The sequence below is a fragment of the Mixophyes fleayi genome, chromosome 4, assembly GCF_038048845.1.
Source record: "Mixophyes fleayi isolate aMixFle1 chromosome 4, aMixFle1.hap1, whole genome shotgun sequence".
In the NCBI taxonomy this organism is placed as follows: Eukaryota; Metazoa; Chordata; class Amphibia; order Anura; family Limnodynastidae; genus Mixophyes; species Mixophyes fleayi.
Window position 1 is genome coordinate 229,230,962 of NC_134405.1, and position 20,389 is coordinate 229,251,350.

Below are 20,389 nucleotides of genomic sequence, written 5' to 3' on the forward strand. Positions count from 1 at the left end.
TTTCTTGTATAGAGTTGCTACTGTACAGGGGGAAAAAGTAGAACAATTAATGGTTCCTCAGGTCCATGTACCCCTAGTGTTAAAAGCAGCACATACACATGTCTGTGGGGGACACCTAGGGGAGGATAAAACACGGGAACGAGTTCTGCTTAGGTTTTACTGGCCCGGTGTACACATGGCAGTGAAAAAGTATTGCCGGTCCTGTCCCATTTGTCAGAGAACCTGTCCCAAACCCATGTACAGGGCACCTCTCATTCCAATTCCAATAGTACAAGTTCCCTTTGAACGGATAGCTATGGACCTTGTGGGGCCACTGGAAAAATCAGCACGTGGGCACCAATATATACTAGTGGTGCTTGACTATGCAACCAGGTATCCAGAGGCAATTCCCCTGCGAAACATAAAGTCCAGCACCATAGCTAAAGAACTTGTATTGATGTTTACACGCTTGGGAATACCCAAAGAAATTCTCACAGACCAGGGTACTCCATTCATGTCGAAACTGATGAAGGACATGTGCCAGTTGCTAGGGGTTACGGCGCTTCACACCTCTGTATACCATCCACAAACAGATGGCTTGGTGGAACGCTTTAACCGCACATTAAAGCACATGCTCAGGAAAGCAGTGGCTCAAGAGAAAAAAGATTAGGACACTCTTATTCCCTATTTGATGTTTGCCATCCGTGAGGTACCTCAAGCTTCAACAGGGTTTAGTCCCTTTGAGTTATTGTTTGGGAGACAGCCCAGGGGTATCTTAGATATGTTAAAAGAAGGCTTGGAGCAGCAAGGTCCCAGGGAGCCAAATCTGGTACAATTTGTGTCCCAAATGTACGAGAGGCTAGAAAAGATAGGGCCCATTGTGCAGCAACATGTAAAAGAGGCTCAGGAAAGACAGAAGAAAAGTTATGACAAAATGTGCTGTTGTTCGATCTTTCAAGCCTGGGGACAAGGTCCTAGTCCTGGTTCCTACCCAGGAAAGCAAACTTTTCGCCCATTGGCAGGGTCCATATGAAGTTCTAGAGGCTGTCGGTCCTGTCAATTACAGAGTCCACGAGTTAGGTAGGAGAAGGGAGGAGCAAATATATCATGTGAACCTCCTTAAACCCTGGCATGAGGAGGAAACCTCTCCTCAGGTAGTGAGTACTGCCATTGAAAAGTCTGAAGTGCCCATAGAGCCAGCCTTGTCCATTCAGCATAGACAACAGACTGAAGAAATGATTCGCCGGAACAGGGATGTCTTCTCTTCCATTCCTGGGCGCACTACCTTAATCGAACACGACATTGTCACTGCGCCAGGAGTCATTGTAAAGCAGAAGCCGTATCGTATTCCAGAAGCCAGACGGGTGGACGTGAGAAAGGAGGTCGAGAAGATGCTCCAGTTAGATGTAGTTGAAGAGTCCACGAGTGAATGGAATAGTCCCATTGTGCTTGTCCCAAAACCCAATGGGACAATTAGGTTCTGCAATGACTTTAGGCACCTAAACAGTATGTCGCAGTTTGATGCCTATCCGATGCCACGTGTGGATGAACTGGTGGAAAATCTTGCTGGTAGCAATTATTTGACAACCCTTGATCTAACAAAGGGTTATTGGCAAGTTCCCCTGACTTCCACGGCCAAGCCAAAGACTGCATTTTCCACCCCTGATGGTCTCTATCAATATAAAGTCCTACCCTTTGGGTTGCATGCGGCACCTGCCACCTTCCAAAGGGCCATGAATAAATTGCTACGACCTCACACAGCTTATGCAGCCGCTTACTTGGACGACATAGTGATTTATACCCCAGACTGGGGATCACATTTAGCCAAAGTTGAGGCGGTCTTAGCTTCATTAAGGTAAGCAGGGTTAACAGCTAACCCAGAGAAATGTGCCATAGCCATGAGAGAAGCCAAATATTTAGGTACATTGTTGGTCGAGGGCATGTAAAACCCCAGCTAGACAAAGTGGAGGCAGTCAAAAATTGGGCAAGACCAGAAAAAAAGTCGCAGTTAAGAACCTTTCTAGGCTTAGTAGGTTACTACAGGCGGTTTGTAAGCCACTTCGCCACTAGAGCTGCTCCACTTACGGACATGTTAAAAAAAAGTTGTCCAGATAGATTAACCTGGTCTGACTCTGCATAAACCGCTTGGTCTGATCTTCGGTTAGCTCTTTGTTCCTCTCCAGTTCTACAAGCACCGGATCTTACCCGGAGGTTCTTCCTCCAAACTGATGCTTCTGGTGTTGGCTTAGGTACAGTCTTGTCACAGGAGAAGAATGGAGTAGAAAATCCTGTCCTGTACCTAAGTCGTAAGTTGCTTCCAAGGGAACAAAAATATGCCACCGTGGAGAAAGAATGTCTCGCCATAAAATGGGCTACAGAAGCTCTGCGCTATTATCTCCTAGGCAGAAAGTTCACCCTAATAACAGACCATGCACCATTAAGATGGATGCAGAACAACCGGGAGATAAATGCCAAGGTAACCCGCTGGTTCTTGGCACTACAACCTTTCAAGTTCTCAGTAGAACATAGACCACAAAAATGCTGAAGCGTTGTCACGGAAATATGCGCTCCTCGCAAAATCTGCGTCCCCCTACTTGGAGACGCTAGGGGGAGGGATATGTAACAAAAGGAGGCATTTAGCTGGCAATATGCAGAGAAAGCAGGGAAGTAGAGTAAAACATTGGCACAGTTATGTACCTAGGTGGAGATTAAACCAGGTAAAAACATATGTGTAGTAAAAGTTGGTTTACTTACAAGATTTAAAAAGCTGCTTCCTCTCAGCAAACAGACAGGGTGTATCTGAAAGTCTAAACCGAGCCAGGGATGGGCGTGTCCTTTTTAAAGAGAAGGTGGGTGTGTCACCTGTCCATCAAGCTAGGCCTGTGGGAGGAGTGTCTGGTATAAAACCCTGCTTGTTTTATTGTTCAGGGAGATCAACGCTGGGATAGCTGGCTGATCTTGACAAAGAGCTGGACTATGTATAGTAAGCGTTTAGGGTCTCCATAATTGCTGTATACGGTGTCAAACAATTATTACCATCCTGACAATAAAGAACCATAAAAAGGAAGAAGTTGTACGCGTGTGCTTCACCAGTAGCGGGCTCTTGCCACTATATATATATATATATATTTGATCCCTAAATAGACTCTTGTCTTTAGTTTTATTGTCAAATATTATATTTCTGTGTAAAGGCTGCAACATGTGCCAGGATCCTCTGTGCTGCTTTCCAGTCACTCCAAGTCTCACAGTCAGTTCTGTCTCCTTCGTCCACATCCAATGTGACGCGGTGGTGCCTAGATACGCTCTCTGGGCTCCTACACTTCCCAATCTTATATCAATCATATGTTTCAAACGCTGATTAGATTTGGTTTGTTGTGATACAGGAGGGTGTCAGGACACTCAACGTTTTAGAGGTGGGGGGCTCCACCCCACCCCCCTTCTTCAGGTGAAGTCACTCCAAGCAGACAGGAAACAGGTGGATAAAGCAGCAGCCGTATATGACATTGATATATCTTTCATTTACACACAGATGTTTTTGTTAACCTCTCTTTGACCAGATATCTCTTAGATGTATCATTAGTTCTTATGACATCTTATAAACATCAGCTGCCCCTTTCAGGTGATCATCTTTCCTCCTTAGATCTAGTGCCCATGGTGCTCCCCTTGTTTCCTTCAGTAGATGGAGGAGACACACTAGGGTGAGACTGGGGCACTAGGGGTCATTGATACATGAAAAGAAGCAATGCCTGTGCACAAGGGGGGTTTGTTCACAAAGACCATGGGGTAAATGTATTAACCTCCGGTTTCTTCAACCCCTGCGAGTTCGGCGCTTAAATTTAAAGCGGCGCTGCCTTGTAAAGGGAAGCCTTTACAAGGCAGCGCCGCTTTAAATTTAAGCGCCGAAGACGCCGAACTCACGGGGGTTGAAGAAACCGGAGGTTAATAAATTTACCCCTAAGACTACTGTGGATAGAAAGGACATGTCTTTTCTTGTCCATCCACAGAAGACAGAAAACTGGAAATAACAGATGCTTTAAAATAACTTGTGTGCACTTAGCCTTAGTATTTTCCTCCTTAACCATTAGATTTGCTTGTTCTAACCTTTATCTTCTCTATACCTGTGGTTTATGTTTAATAAGCTGAGATTTAATTTGAGATTTCATTCTTTCAGCAACCCATGTACTGCCCTCCATTACCATCTCTGCACCAATCATTATCTCACACACCACTTCTCTTCCCATTTCAGAAGTATTTATTAACAAAACAAAAAGGAAGATAATGCAAACATACAGTATTTTAAAATATATTTATTAAAGTTTTCTTTAAAATGAAAACATACATTTGTTATTCTGCATAATAAAATAGGAGCATATGGTCGAAATTGGCCTGTGGCTCTTACAAACTTGTTCTATAAGAGAACCAAGATAGCGGATACCCCTGGACTCACGAGGAGTCATCCTTCAGCGCACAGGAGAGGAAAAACCCCCTGTGGAGGAAACCTCTGGGGAACCATGGCTGCAAGGACTGCCCTTCCCTCTGGGCATTAAGGGGCTATGCAGAGTTACATTACTGTCCCTTAATCAAATATGTACATGTGTACAAGAAATGTCTGTTGATCCCATGAAGGTGAACTGCTTGTTGCTTCTGTGAAGGTTAAATGGTCGTTGCTCCTGTGAAGGTAAAATGCTCGTTGCTCCTGTGAAGGTAAAACGCTCGTTGCTCCTGTGAAGGTAAAACGCTCGTTGCTCCTGTGAAGGTAAAACGCTCGTTGCTCCTGTGAAGGTAAAACGCTCGTTGCTCCTGTGAAGGTAAAATGCTTGTTGCTCCTGTGAAGGTAAAATGCTTGTTGCTCGTGTGAAGCAGAAATATGTGTTGTTCGTGTGAAGCAGAAATGTGTGTTGTTCGTGTGAAGCAGAAATGTGTGTTGTTCGTGTGAAGCAGAAATGTGTGTTGTTCGTGTAAAGCAGAAATGTGTGTTGCTCGTGTGAATCAGAAAGGTGTGTTGCTCGTGTGAAGCAGAAAGGTGTGTTGATCAAGTGAAGGTGAATGATCAACACATTTCACCTTCACAAGATCAACACACATTTCACCATCACGTGATCAACACACATTTCACCTTCACGTGATCAACACACATTTCACCTTCACGTGATCAACACACATTTCACCTTCACGTGATCAACACACATTTCACCTTCACGTGATCAACACACATTTCACCTTCACGTGATCAACACACATTTCACCTTCACGTGATCAACACACATTTCACCTTCACGTGATCAACACACATTTCACCTTCACGTGATCAACACACATTTCACCTTCACGTGATCAACACACATTTTACCCTCACGTGATCAACACACATTTCACCCTCACGTGATCAACACACATTTCACCCTCACGTGATCAACACACATTTCACCCTCACGTGATCAACACACATTTTACTTCATATGATCATGTGAAGGTGAAATTTTAGGGTAATCAAGCACCGAGTCTGCAGGCACATCCACAGGTTTATGACGACATACTTGTATAATGCTGGCTTCTTTTGGCAGATGGCTACAGATTTCTGTAGTAAATGTCAGAGGATGGTGAGGTGCAGAGGATGAAGTTAGTATATGCAGGAGAGCTGGTGATGTCTGCTGGTGCTGGGTCAGTGTCCTGGCTGTGTGTGACAGAGGGTGGAGTCTTGAAGCAGTGATATTAGCAGTTACCATTATGATGTCACATCATGACCTCACCCAGCTCAACATTCCATAAAGAGGCAAAGACCACAGGCTATTTATCACACATCTGTCCAAATAGTCCTCTATCTCCTTAATTTTATTTTCTTCCAAATTACTTTCACTCAACTCCTATCACATACAGTCATTTAATATATATAATTTATCTGACACTCTTTTTAATTTATTTCTAGACCTTTAAATGAACTTTTAATTAGGTCCATAACTGTCAGATGATTGCAGTTATTAAAAGAAAAAAAAAAAATCATTTCATGGTTTTCTACCTTACAAAGGACACAATAACCAGGACTATACTATTAGGCATTTATCCTTATAACATATTAAGAGCACATAAATATGTCACAATAAAACACTGCCCCCCATCCCACTAAACAGATTTATTGGCATTAAAAATATAAAAAATTTTATCTAGAAAGTTTAATGAATTTCCCCTCTTCCTAACAATTGTACTTTGGTGGTGGTTCCTCTCCTCTCCACAGCAGAGGAGATATGACACAGTGGGCCTGATTCATTAAGGTATGCAAAACAAACGTAATGTGTGTCTGTAAAAAGAGCATGTGAAACAGGGTACGCAGATCCCTATTCCCACAAGGAGCGTACTTGAAGATACGTCTGGTGATGACTACGGGTGTAGTTCTGCTCTGTTCTGCTAGGCAATACACTGCAAGATATGCATAATACATATATGGAATATAAAATCACAAAAGAACGCACAGAAAAAAAAACCTATACAATTAATGTAATCTGTTAATAATATAGGACCTGATTCATTAAAGAAAGTACTCATTTTTTTACTTAAGTTTTCTCCTGGATAAAACCATGTTACAATGCATGAGGTGCATATCAGTATATTATTTTGCACATAAGCAAGAATTTAACCTTATCTCCCACTTTATGCTGCAGATTGTCAGTCAAACTCTTACAATTCCCCTTGAATTATGGAAACCTACCCCCCTCTTCGCAACTATTTCTCTATATATTATATATAGAGAGAGAGAGAGAGAGAGAGAGAGAGAGAGAGAGAGACCGTGCAGGGGAGTCCAGGGTACCATCTCCTGACTAACAAACTAAGACAATACAAAACGAAGTTTCAGCACAGTTACTTACAGGCAGATATTAGGCTTTCTCCCACAGAGACTCTACGGTCCCTGACCCCAGGCAGTGAGAGACAGCCTTTTACCAACACTACTCAGGTGCAACTCCTGATTACCTGATCACTGGTAACTTGGAAGACCCGGGGGTAAATGCATCAAGGTCCGATTTTTTAGCATGTTAAAATCGCGGCAAATCGCGGCTAATAACCCGCGATTTTAGTCCAAAATTTATCAAATGTATTAAGCTGCGATTTTTACCCTGACCTTCAAATTCGCTGGTCATCTCTGGTGGTTTGCTGCAATGTAAAACACTCCCGTGTTTAGCTAACTCTCCTGTGTTGTGGTAGCGAGATCACTAAACCCATCACTGTTACACTGTTCTGCTATACAGACGGAGGTCTGGCAGCTGTCAAAAAATAGATGAAAGTTAAAATAAAAAAAGTGTGCGGTCCCCCCTCTATTAACCCTAGTGCTGCCAGAGTACTGCTGGTTCCGTGAAAATCGGGGAAAAATTTGTGTGAGGTCCCCCCAATTTTCACATAACCAGCACTAGGCAAACTAGCCGGGGGTTGTTGGCACTATAGCAGGGGGACACACGGCAGGGGTCCCCCTGCCACAATGACAAACCAACCCAGGCTGTTCAGCACTTGACTGGATTCCCTAGGGAGTGGGGTCTGCCGAAAAAACGAGCGAGCCTCCCCTCTAGGGACACCCAGCCCAGTGCTGAAAGCACTAGGGCTCTTCCTACACCCCTGGGCGGTGGGTGTAGGGTAATAATCGGTGATAAAAGTTTAAAAAAATAAACAGGTGCCATTTTGTTTTGTGGAACTACAAGTCCCTGCCAGCCAGGGTGCCATAAATAGTGTGGGCATGCTGATACTTGTATAACTACAAGCACCAGCATACCCATGGCAGCTAGGGCATGTTGACACTTGGAGAACCACAAGTGACAACATGCCCTGACACCCATGGCTGGCTGGGACCTGTAGTTCTACAAAAGAAAATAAATAAACCACCACTCCCTCAAACCACATACATTTAATAAAAATAATAAACCCACAATAAAGACAGTAAACACCCTCATTTATACCACATATTTATATTAAAAATAATAAATGCCTTTATACTCACCACAGATGTTTTGATCTGTTGTCAGCAGCTTTTAATCCAAAAATGGCTGTCAACCAAGTCCCAAATAATTTTGTATCCAATAGTCCCACTTGAAGAAGTCCAAAATAAATGTGTAATTCCCAAAGTCTGGCTTGAAATGTCCAAAAAATATTTGTATCCAAAAGTCTCTGCTTGTAATGTCTTCTGTCCTTCTTGGGCAAAAAGCCCCCCTTGTTGCTTGCAGTCTTCTTATCTACAGCCAGGAGGGCCCCAGATTTGTAAGATCCACGCTGGAACATGCTTGTGTCAAAAAAAAAACAAATCGAAGAGAGCCGCGGGGGGTTTCCCACGACAGCGTGTGAAAATCCCCTGATACTATAAATAGACATAGCGCAAAGAACTAAGTTCATTGCGTATCGGAGCTTCTACATTGTATAAGCTGTTTGCGGCAGCTCTCCTCTTTTCTTATTTTTTTCAAGCAAGAATGTTCCAGCGTGGATCTTACAAATCTGGGGCCCTCCTGGCTGAAGAAAAGAAGACTTCAAGTAACAAGGGGGCCCCCCTAGCCAAGAAGAATGAAGTCTACATTCAACAAGGGGGGCTTTTTGCCAAAGAAGAACAGAAGACATTACAAGCAGGGACTTTGGATTTACAAATTTATTTTGGACTTTTCAAGCAGGGACTTTTGGATACAAATTCTTTTTGGACTTTTCAAGCCAGACTATTGGATACAAAATTATTTGGGACTTGGTTGACAGCCATTTTTGGATTAAAAGCTGCTGACAACAGATAAAAACATCTGTGGGGAGTATAAGGGCATTTTTTATTTTTAATATAAATACGTGGTATAAATGTGGGTGTTTACTGTCTTTATTGTGGGTTTATTATTTTTATTAAATGTATGTGGTTTCAATGAGGGAGTGGTGGTTTATTTAACATTTTCTTTTGTGGAGCTACAGGTCCCAGCCAGCCGTGGGTGTCAGGGAATGTTGGCACTTGTGGTTCTCCAAATGCCAACATGCCCTGGCTGCCATGGGTATGCTGGTGCATGTAGCTAAACAAGTATCAGCATGCCCACACTATTTATGGCACCCTGGCTGGCAGGGACTTGTAGTTCCACAAAGCAAAATGGTGTCCGTTTATTTTTTTATACTTTAATAGCCGTTTAATACCCTATACCCACCGCACCTGGGGTGTAGGAAGAGCCCTAGTGCTTTGAGCACTGGGATGGTTGTCCCTAGAGGGGGGGGTGCTCGTTTTTTTCGGCGGACCCCACTCCCTAGGAAATCCAGCCCAGCGCTGAACAGCCTGGGGTTGGTTTGTCACTGTGGCAGGGGGACCCCTGTCTCGTGTCCCCCTGCTATAGTGCACCAACCCCGGCTGGTTTGCCTAGTGCTGGGTCAGTGAAAATCGGGGGGACCCCACACAAATTTTTTCTCCTATTTTCACGGAACCAACAGTAGTCTGGCAGCACAAGGGTTAATAGTGAATAGAGGGGGAACACCCACACTTTTTTTTTTTACTTTTATTTATTTTTCTCAGTTTTGACAGCTGCCGGGACCTCCGGCTGTATGACAGGCAGTGTAACAGTGATGTGTTTACAAGCTAGCTAGCAAGCAGATTGTTGTATCTGGCGTGTTTTAAAGCAAACTCAGGAGAGTTTGCTAAATCGCAGCTTCATAGATTTGAGACTTGTAGAGCCAGAGTGGCAAACAGTTGGGAGTTTGATCTCTATCGATTTTGGAAATAGCGATTTTGACAGAAGCACAACTCTGGCGATTTTACATGAAATCTCCGCTTCATACATCTGCAAGTTTTAACTCTCACGAGAAAATCGCTGGAATTGCAAAATCGGACCTTGATACATTTACCCCCCGGTGTATGGGCCTAATGTATGGTGCCCACCCTCACTCTCCATCCATGAACCCAGGACCCTTTTATGGCTTTTCAACAGGCCTGGAGACCTTCATCAGATCACATACAATAACGTTTCACTGGGGTTTTAAAACCATTAGGTTAGGAACCTAAATGAAATTTACCTGCCTTTAAACATTAATCCAGTGACTTTGTCACAATTTATTAGAGATGCTCACTGACCGACGTGTTTTGGTTTTGGTTTTGGATCTGGATTACTGTCGTGTTTTGGTTTTGGTCTTGCCAAACCGCAATTGCGTGTTTTGGTTTTGGTTTTGGTTTTGTTTGGTTTTGTTTTGTAATTTGTTACAAAAATTACATTTTTTTGGCCTAAAATAACATAATTTAGGTATTATTTTGTACCTACATTATTATTAACCTCACTAACACTAATTTCCAGTCATTTCCAATCAATTTTGACCACCTCCTAGGTCACAATATGATTTTCATACACTTTCAAATGAAAAATTGCTGCAGTTCTTGCCAGTGATAAGAAAAAGGCCATTGTCATGCCTGGGCATAAGACCAAAAATCCACCTCTTAAGTGTGGAATTATTTTACACAAATCCTGACAACAGTTGTCTAGCCATTTGTAGCATTTTTAAACCCACACTTAGTGGCTTTAAAAACCATCTGGGATCCTCATCCATGTTACGTCATTTTTCAGCGAGTTCTTGGAAAGCTGTTGGGAAAATCAGAAACTTAGGTAAAAAAAAAAAAACAACAAGCAGTCCAGTATCATCTGCCTCCCTTCTCTCATCTACATCCCAGCACCTGCAATCTATCCCCCCTCCCCCCAACACCTTCATCATCAATATCACCGGAACCAATAATTTACAGTTAAACAATCCTTTGCAAGAGGAAGCAAGTTTGAAATCTGTCACCCAGTCGCAAAGCGGATCACAGACGCCATAAGGACTATGCTAGTATTAGATCTGCGTCCAATGTCCATTATTAATGCAGCTGGTTTTAGACAGTTACTTGAGGTGTTCTGTCCCTATTACCAAATTCCATGACGACACCATTTTACTAGAAAAGCTATTCCTCACCTCTACCAGAAAGGTCTTAAAAATTTAATCATTGGGCTACAAAATACCATTCTACCCACTGTACACTTAACCACAGATATGTGGGCAAGCGGAACTGGGCAAAGTATAGATTATATGACTGTGACAGCCCACTGGGTTGGTCATTTGCCTTCACCAGCAGGGACAGCAGCAGCATGTACCCAAGTATGTCACATTTTTCAGAAGTAGGCTACTCTGTGTATCATCAGCTTCACTAAGAGGCATACAGCTGACAATCTGTTCCAAAAACTAAGGGATGTCATTGAAAGATGGCTAATCCTGCTTGGACTCTCCTGAGGATATGTCATTTCTGATGATGCCCCCAAAATTGTTCAAGCATTACAGCAGGGTTGAATTCCATCACATTTCCTGTTTTGCACACACAATCAAATTGTGTTACAAAACTTTTAAAAAATGACATGAAGGAGATGCTGTTTGTGTCCTGAAAAATTTAGGGCCAATTTCTTTTTTCTGCAACAGCATGTAGGAGAATGCAGCAGCCGCAAGAAGACTAGCATTTGAGGGGAATTGTTACGGATTACTGGATACACTACTAATCTTGATTAGCGCTGGCTTACCTGAGGTGCGGAGTCTAACGATCTCCCCGGTATTCACCAAGAACCGCCGCAAGGCGGGATGGGCTTTGCTGCCAGGAGTCGCAGGTCGTGGTCCTCAGGTTTGCCCCAAGATGTAGTACAGCGGAATAGGAGCAAGATGAGAATAGTCAGACAGGCCGGGTAGGTGCACAGGCAGGCAATGCAGACAGAATCAGAAGGCAATCTCGGAGTCAATCAAACCGGGTCGGTACACGGGTCACAAGAACAGATGCGTGGTCAGCTAGCCGGGTCAGTACACAGGAATGGCAGATAAACGTATAGAGAGAGAGGCGTGAGACAACCCGGGTCAGGAGCACAGGCAATCAGGAAGGTCAGCAAGCCAGGTCGGTACATGGGAGAAACGGAATCCAGAATGGTCAGCAAGCCAGGTCGGTACACAGGAGGTCAAGCACACAGGAAGCAGGAACAAGGAGGACACAGGAATCAGGAGCCAGGAACTGGTAAGTTGCTCTGACACTCACCAAGTGTCAGAGCTATGCTTTTATACTGTGTCCACTTTTGAATTCCCCACCCTAGGTAGCGATTATGTGACCGCCCTAGGTAGTGATCACGTGACCGCCGAACCCGGAAGTGCGGCTTCCTGGTCTGACGGAGCAGTGGGGGAACGCGGAGAGGTAAGTATTCGTAACAGTACCCCCTACCTTAAAGGTGGACTCCGGACACCTACACAGGTTTACAGGGAAATCTTTTATGAAAGAGTTTGAGTAGACGGGGGCATGAAGGTCGACTGCTCTTACTCAGGAGCGTTCTTTGGGACCATATCCTTTCCAGTCTACTAGGAATTGTACGGCACCTCTGTTCTTACGGGAGTCCAGGATTTGTTTTACTTCATATTCACCCTGATTCTGAATAATAACAGGAGGAGAAGCCCTAGGAGGGGTGGCAAACTTGTTAGTAACCACTGGTTTCAGCAATGACACATGAAAAACATCTGGGATACGTAGAGAACGTGGTAAGCTTAGTCTGAAAGCTACTGGATTGATGATCTCAGAGATGGTAAAAGGACCAATAAACCTGGGGGCAAATTTCTTGCCGGGAACTTTTAGACTAATGTTCTGTGTAGATAGCCAAACTTTATCACTGATGGAGAAATTAGGGCCGGCTCTTCTCCTTCTATCATAGGCTTCCTTAGAACGAGTGATGGCTTTTCTGAGACTTGATTTGGTTTGTTCCCAGATATGCGAAAAGTTACGAAATAATAAGTCCACTGCTGGGACTTCAGAAGCAGAAATTTGGGAAAAGGTGGGTAATCTAGGATGACAGCCATAGAGAACGAAAAAGAAGAATTAGAGAGAGCCTCGTGGAAATGGTTATTATGGGCAAACTCAGCCCATGGAAGGAGATCCACCCAGTTGTCTTGATTGGCAGAAATGAATATTCTTAAGAATTTCTTTAATTCCTGGTTGGTTCTCTCTGTGAGGCCATTAGACTGGGGGTGATATGCAGAGGAAAAATCAAGCTTGATCCCAGATTTGTGACAAAAGAATCTCCTAAACTTGGATATAAACTGAGATCCTCGATCGGAGACAATGTGATGAGGACAACCATGAAGGCGGAATATCTCTTTAATGAAAATATCAGCTAACGAGGAGGAAGATGGAAGACCTCTCAATAGAATGAAGTGGGCAGTTTTGGAAAAGCGGTCCGTGACCACTAAGACCACCGTACAAGACTTGGAGGGAGGTAGATCCGTAATGAAATCCATGGAGATTTGTGACCACGGGTAATCAGGAACTGATAATGGAAGTAAATGACCATAAGGCCTCCTCCTGGGGGTCTTGTGTTGGGCACATATGGAACATGAAGACACAAACCTCCTTACATCTTCCCGTATAGAAGGCCACCAGTAGTTGCGAGATAACAGGGCCCAAGTCTTACGAATGCCAGCATGACCTGAGAAGAGAGAACGATGAGCCTATCGTAGGAGTTTGATGCGAAGAGGTGCAGAAATGAAGGTCTTGCCTGGAGGACAGGTTGTTTTGATATGTGTTGCTGCCAAAATTCGACTAGGGTCCAGAATAAATTCATTCTCCTCCAAGGGTTCCGAGTCAGCAGGATCAAATGAGGGAGATAGAGCATCTGCCTTGATATTTTTAGATCCATAATTGAAGGAAATGTTGAAGTCAAATCGGGAGAAAAATAAGGACCTTCTTGCTTGTCGAGGATTTAGGCAGCGTGCAGTACATAAATATAGCAAGTTCTTGTGATCAGTATAGATGATGATAGGAAACTGGGCTCCTTCTAGGAGATGCCTCCATTCAAAAAGAGCCAATTTGATGGCCAGGAGCTCCTTGTCACCGATACCGTAGTTCTTTTCAGCAGGTAGCAGGCGACAGGACAAGAATCTGCACGGATGTAGTTTACCGGTAGAATCTCGTTGAGAGAGTACTGCTCCCGTACCTACAGAGTATACGTCCACCTCTAGAATGAACGGACATGAACACTCAGGTTGTTGGAGGATGGGTGCTGAGGAAAAGAGAGATTTTAAGGTAGCAAAGGCTTGGGTGGCCTCTTCAGTCCATACTTTGGCATTCGCAGACTTACGGGTTAAGGCAGTGATGGGTGCCACCGAGGTAGAGTATCCTTTAATGAACTGGCGGTAGTAATTGGAGAACCCTAGGAACCGTTGTGTAGCTTTAAGGCCTGAGGGTTGAGGCCAATCTAGTATGGCTTTTAACTTGGTAGGATCCATTTGCAATCCAGTGCCGGAGATGATATAACCTAAGAAAGGAACTTGTCTCTGTTCAAAGATACATTTTTCTAATTTACAATATAGATGATTCTTTCTAATACGAGACAGAACCTCCAAGACATGTTTGCGATGTGATACTAAGTCTTGGGAGAAGATGAGGATATCCTCTAGGTAGATGACCACGCATTGATATAATAGGTCTTGAAAGAGTTCGTTCATGAAACCTTGAAAAACAGCCGGGGCATTACACAACCCAAAAGGCATGACCAAGTATTTAAAGTGCCCGTCCTGAGTGTTGAAGGCTGTCTTCCACTCATCCCCCTCCTTAATGCGCACCAGGTTATAGGCTCCTCTGAGGTCCAATTTAGAAAAGATGGTAGTCCCCTTTATACGATCAAATAATTCTGAGATTAAGGGTAAGGGGTACCGATTTTTTACGGTGATGGCACTTAGGCCTCGATAATCAATACAAGGGCAGAGGCCCCTGTCTTTCTTCTTTACGAAGAAAAAGCCTGCCCCAGCAGGAGAAGAGGATTTTCGGATAAAGCCTTTTCCCAGATTATCTTGGACATAATCCTCCATGGCCTTGGATTCAGGAACGGAAAGTGGATACACTCTGCCTCGGGGTACTGGTTTGCCAGGAATGAGATCTATGTTACAGTCCCAAATTCTATGTGGAGGGAGTTTCGTGGCCTCATGTTCACAAAAGACATCGGAAAAGATTTGGTAGGGTTCAGGAAGGAGTGCAAAGGGTAACCTCCTGTGGCATTTGGGATCCTCCTTGGGAACTACCTTGGATAGGCAATGATTAAAACAATGTTGTCCCCAAGATAAGATATGGCTGGACTGCCAGTCCACGTTAGGGGAATGGAGACGAAGCCACGGAAGCCCAAGAATAACCGGATTAGTAGATTTATGGATTACGAAGAGGAGTTGTGCGTAAAAAGATGGATCCTTCAGGAATTCTTCCCCCATCGATGGCTAAAAGGGAGATAGGTTGTTCTAAAGCTTGCGTGGGGATGGAGAATTGTTTTACCAAGGCAGCAGAAATAAAATTCCCAGCAGCTCCGGAGTCAAGGAGTGCGGACTGAGAAAAAGTATATCGTCCAGACTGTAAAGAAATGGGAATGGTGACACAATCATTACTATAAGGAACTGAGGGAGACGGGATAAGGAGGCCTAATGACACAGTTCCCGAACACGTTAGGCCCTGTCGTTTCCCGGACGTTTGGGACAAGAGTTCAGAAGATGACCGCTCTCTCCACAATATAAACATAACTTGTTCCGGAATCTTCTCTCCCTCTCTTCGGCCGACAGGCGGGTCCTCCCCAATTGCATTGGTTCCTCGGGAGGAAGAACAGGTGTCTGGAAATTAGGAGCCAAACGGATCATACTACGTCGAGATTGTTCCCTGTCGGAATTACGCTCCTTGAAACCTAAGACAATCTTAACGCAGAGAGAGATGAGATCGTCCAGAGATGTAGGGAGTTCTTGGGACACCAGCTCGTCTTTAATCCGATCGGAAAGCCCCTGCCAGAATGTGGCCACAAGAGCCTCGTCGTTTCAATGCAGCTCAGAGGCCATAATTCTGAAGTGAACCGCATACTGACCCACAGACTGGTTGCCTTGGCGAAGACGCAATAACCCATAACCCGGTAGCTGCGTTGGAGACTCTTCCTGGTTCATCAAAGATCTTCTTGAAGGTGAACAGGAAGGTGGAAAGGTTATGCAGGATGGGATCATCTCTCTCTCACAACGGAGATGCCCATGCTAAGGCTTGACCAGACAGCAGCGAAATTACGTAGGCCACCTTAGCCTTCTCAGAAGGAAAATTCCCGGGTAACAGTTCAAATTGAATGGAGCATTGGTTCAAGAATCCTCTGCAAAGTTTAGGGTTTCCATCAAACTTAGGCGGATTAGGTATCCGCAATTGGGAGGAAGAAGCTGCTGCTGCAGGAGGAGAGTCTGGAGCCGCACTCACTGGTGCAGGAGGTCTGGCGGCCACTAAGGTGTTCTGAACAATGTCCAGCCAGGTAGAAAAGCTCTGGAGGAATTTTAAAAGTTGCTCTTGGTTCGCCTCCTGTTTGTCCATTCTTCCCACTAAATGCTCCAGTAGATCTTTAGCCGCTGGATCCATGGTCAGAGCAAACTGTTAGGATTACTGGGTACATTACTAATCTTGATTAGCGCTGGCTTACCTGAGGTGCGGAGTCTAACGATCTCCCCGGTATTCACCAAGAACCGCCGCAAGGCGGGATGGGGTTTGCTGCCAGGAGTCGCAGGTCGTGGTCCTCAGGTTTGCCCCAAGATGTAGTACAGCGGAATAGGAGCAAGATGAGAATAGTCGGACAGGCCGGGTAGGTACACAGGCAGGCAATGCAGACAGAATCAGAAGGCAATCTCGGAGTCAATCAAACCGGGTCGGTACACGGGTCACAAGAACAGATGCGTGGTCAGCTAGCCGGGTCGGTACACAGGAATAGCAGAAAAAAGTATAGAGAGAGAGGCGTGAGACAATCCGGGTCAGAAGCACAGGCAATCAGGAAGGTCAGCAAGCCAGGTCGGTACATGGGAGAAACGGAATCCAGAAGGGTCAGCAAGCCAGGTCGGTACACAGGAGGTCGAGCACACAGGAAGCAGGAAAAAGGAGGACACAGGAATCAGGAGCCAGGAACTGGTAAGTTGCTCTGACACTCACCAAGTGTCAGAGCCAAGCTTTTATACTGTGTCCACTTTTGAATTCCCCGCCCTAGGTAGCGATCATGTGACCGCCCTAGGTAGCGATCATGTGACCGCCCTAGGTAGCAATCACGTGACCGCCAAACTCGGAAGTGCAGCTTCCGGGTCCGACGGAGCGGCGGGGAACGCGGAGAGGTAAGTATTCGTAACAGGAATGTACTTTAGTCCAGCAAAGTAGTCACCTGTGAAGAGAGTGCAGTCACGGTTAGCTTGAGTCAAGTGATTCGCTTAATAATACATTTTGAAAAGGTGCTACAGAAAATTATAGCGTGAAATAAAACAAAGTAAATGTGTTAACTATATTTTAATTGTAGATTAAATACTTATTTTTCTTCGCAAGAATCCAAGAGTTATCAACATCTTGTTTGGACGTCTTCTCCTTCAGTTTCACTGGCAACTGCTTTGTGTAAAAAAAATTGCTTTCCCAAGACACCCTGTGGTGATGCAGATGAGTACGCACAAAATTTTGATATTTGCTCTGCTGTAAAAGAATTGCTCAAAAATCAACTAGTAATTCCATTTGGAAGGCCATTATCTGCAATTACATCATACTACACAGACTTCTATGATGGTGGGATGAATTAGTATTGTTTGAGGAAGATTATCACTAAACCCTGCCACCTCTCCTGTTTCGGAGTGAGCTATGGTACAATAAAATGTAACTGCAGATTTAGACCAAGACTGTCAGCCCTATTATTTCTATTGATACGTAGTATATCAGGTTCTGGGCGCTAGAGGTAAAGCATGTGTGGCAAAAAGGAGAGGTAATGTTATTTATTTAACATAATGTAAAAAATGGATGCTCCGGCCGGAGCCAATGTTGATATAACAAAGACAATATGTTGACAATATAAAGATCAAACAAGTATATACATATATTGACAGATGGTGAAATAAGATCAGTCCGTGCACATAAATGTCCACTAGATATGTAAAGCCCGTGTTACAGATTGTCCAATTTGTCGATAGACAGATGCCCTTTCAGCCCTGTTGAAGGAGATGATGTATCAAATGTCCCAAAAAGGTACTGACATATAAATGAGTGAACTAGGCGGACCTAGAGGTCATGTCCATGGAGGTTTACATGAAAAGAAAAAGAAAAGAAAATGTCCCAAAACAATCTGTGTGGAAATCCAGGGTAACTTACTTGATGTCGCTCGATGGTAGATGTACGCTGAGCGGGGGTCCCTCCTATCGACTCACAGTGTCTCCTGTCTTTAGTATATACAGCAGTGCAAGGTGCAGACACAGAGCCTGTGTTTTACCGGAGGTAGCGTATGCACGCTAGGTGAATCCCTCGCAGACAGCGGTTCAATGAGTTGAAGTTGATGTTGCTTAGTAGTTGATGTGCGCTGGGCGGGGGTCCCTCCTACAGACTGATAGCGTCTCCTGCCTTCAATTTATGTAATGATGCAGGGCGCAGACACACAGCCTGTGTGTTACGGAGGTGGCGTATGCACGCTCTAAGTATCCCTCGCAGACAGCGGTTCGGTGAGATGAGATGAGCTATCTAGCATGCTAGAGTGAGGAGAATGAATAAGTAAGGCACTTGAGAATGCTGTATGGATAGGTGTAGGTTGATCATCCAACGCGTTTCGCTCGTGGCCAAAAAAGGCAGTGAGCTTCCTCAGGGATTGTTATGATAGAACTGGTCTTCCTTCCAGTTTTTATAGTGTCCAGGTTTTTTCAATTTGGGCAGCAGCAAACTCAATTAGCTGGGCGGAGGCTCAGCTGGTGACATTGAAGTGTGAACACCTGATAGTTGGATTGTGCACGAACAAAGGATGAAATGCTGCCAAATGTTAAAAGTAGAATGGAGTGAAGTACACCACTAATTGAAGGTGTCTAGTATTGATCTTACATATTGTACAGTGTACGGACAATGCATGGCTGTCAGTTATATACAATGAAATAAAATATATACTGATATAACAATAATAGAGAGTTAACAATAATATAACAATAAAAAGAGTGGTCTATTGTTAGCAATGTGTCTAGTGCATTACAAGCAATGGTCTCTGATGTAAAACATCTTAATATATTAAACATCTGATATATTAAAAACTAATTCCAGTTATTGAGACAATACACATTCCCAGACAATTTTGAATGGTATCAATGGACAATGTAATGTATGAAAAATTCGTACACAGGCTAGGATTGAGATAACAGTGTGAAAAAAACTAATATTGCTATTACTAAAAAAGGGGGGGGACGATGAGCCCTGAAAAGGTGACTTAATCATCCCGATAGGGTGAATAGGAAGGCAGAATGGAGGAGGAAAGGTGGGAATCTCAAGATTTTAAGAAATATCCCAAATCAAAATCTATATTGAGTCCCTTTGGAGTCAGGGTTTTCAGGTAAAATATCCACCTGGCTTCCTCCTTTGAAATAAGGGATACATAGTCTCTGCCTCTCCAGGGTTTGGTGACTTTACAGATCCCTATATATTTTAAGGCAGTATGATCATGGTTGTGGTATTTGAGAAAATGAGCAGATACGGTATGGTTCTCTGACTTGTTTTTAATGTTTCGTATGTGCTCAGAGATACGAGTGTGCAATTTCCGAATGGTGCGTCCCACATACTACATAAGTAGACTACACCTATGATGTCACATGTAACCTTGGTTTTGATTTGAAATGACTCCCCCGTGACATGAGATCTAAAAGTGGTAATGGGTTTCAATCCCCTCTGGTTGGTCATAGTGCAAGCCTGGCACCTATGGCAAAAGTAAAAGCCCCCACTGTTCTCTTTAAGCCAGCTCTGTTTCTGTTTTTGTTCTTGCTCCCCCTTTACAGTGGGGATACAGCATTTCACTAGCTTAGTATTGAGGGAGTCAGATTTCCTATAGATGATCCTTGGATGTTCTGGAAGGATATCCCTCAGACGGTCATCCATTTGTAATACATGCCAGTGTCTCCGTATGATTTTTTCAAAATCCCTATGATTGGAGCTGTACTGGGTAATGAGTGCTGGTGGTAATGTGCCATCTGCATCCGTGGTAATTGTTTTGGATAGGAGAAGAGTTTCCCTATCTGACTCTTTAACTTGTTCAAAAGCCACGTTAATGATGTCCTTGTCATAGTTCCGTTCGAGGAACCTCTTAGTCAGGATTTTGGACTGATCCTCATAAGACGCTAGGTTAGAGCAATTTCGTCTAATGCAGGTGAACTGGCCTTTTGGTATGTTGGTAAGCCATCTTTTCAGGTGGCCACTCGTTGCTGGAATATAGGAGTTACAGTCCACTGGTTTGAGGAAAGTCTTAGTCTGGATATGATTGTCTACGATGGCTATGTCCAGATCTAAGAACTCCACCCTGGTATCACTAATCTGGGCAGTAAACCGGAGGTTGATGTCATTATTGTTGAGATAGCCCAAGAACTCCTGGAGCATGTCCATGGTACCCGTCCATATGCATAGGAC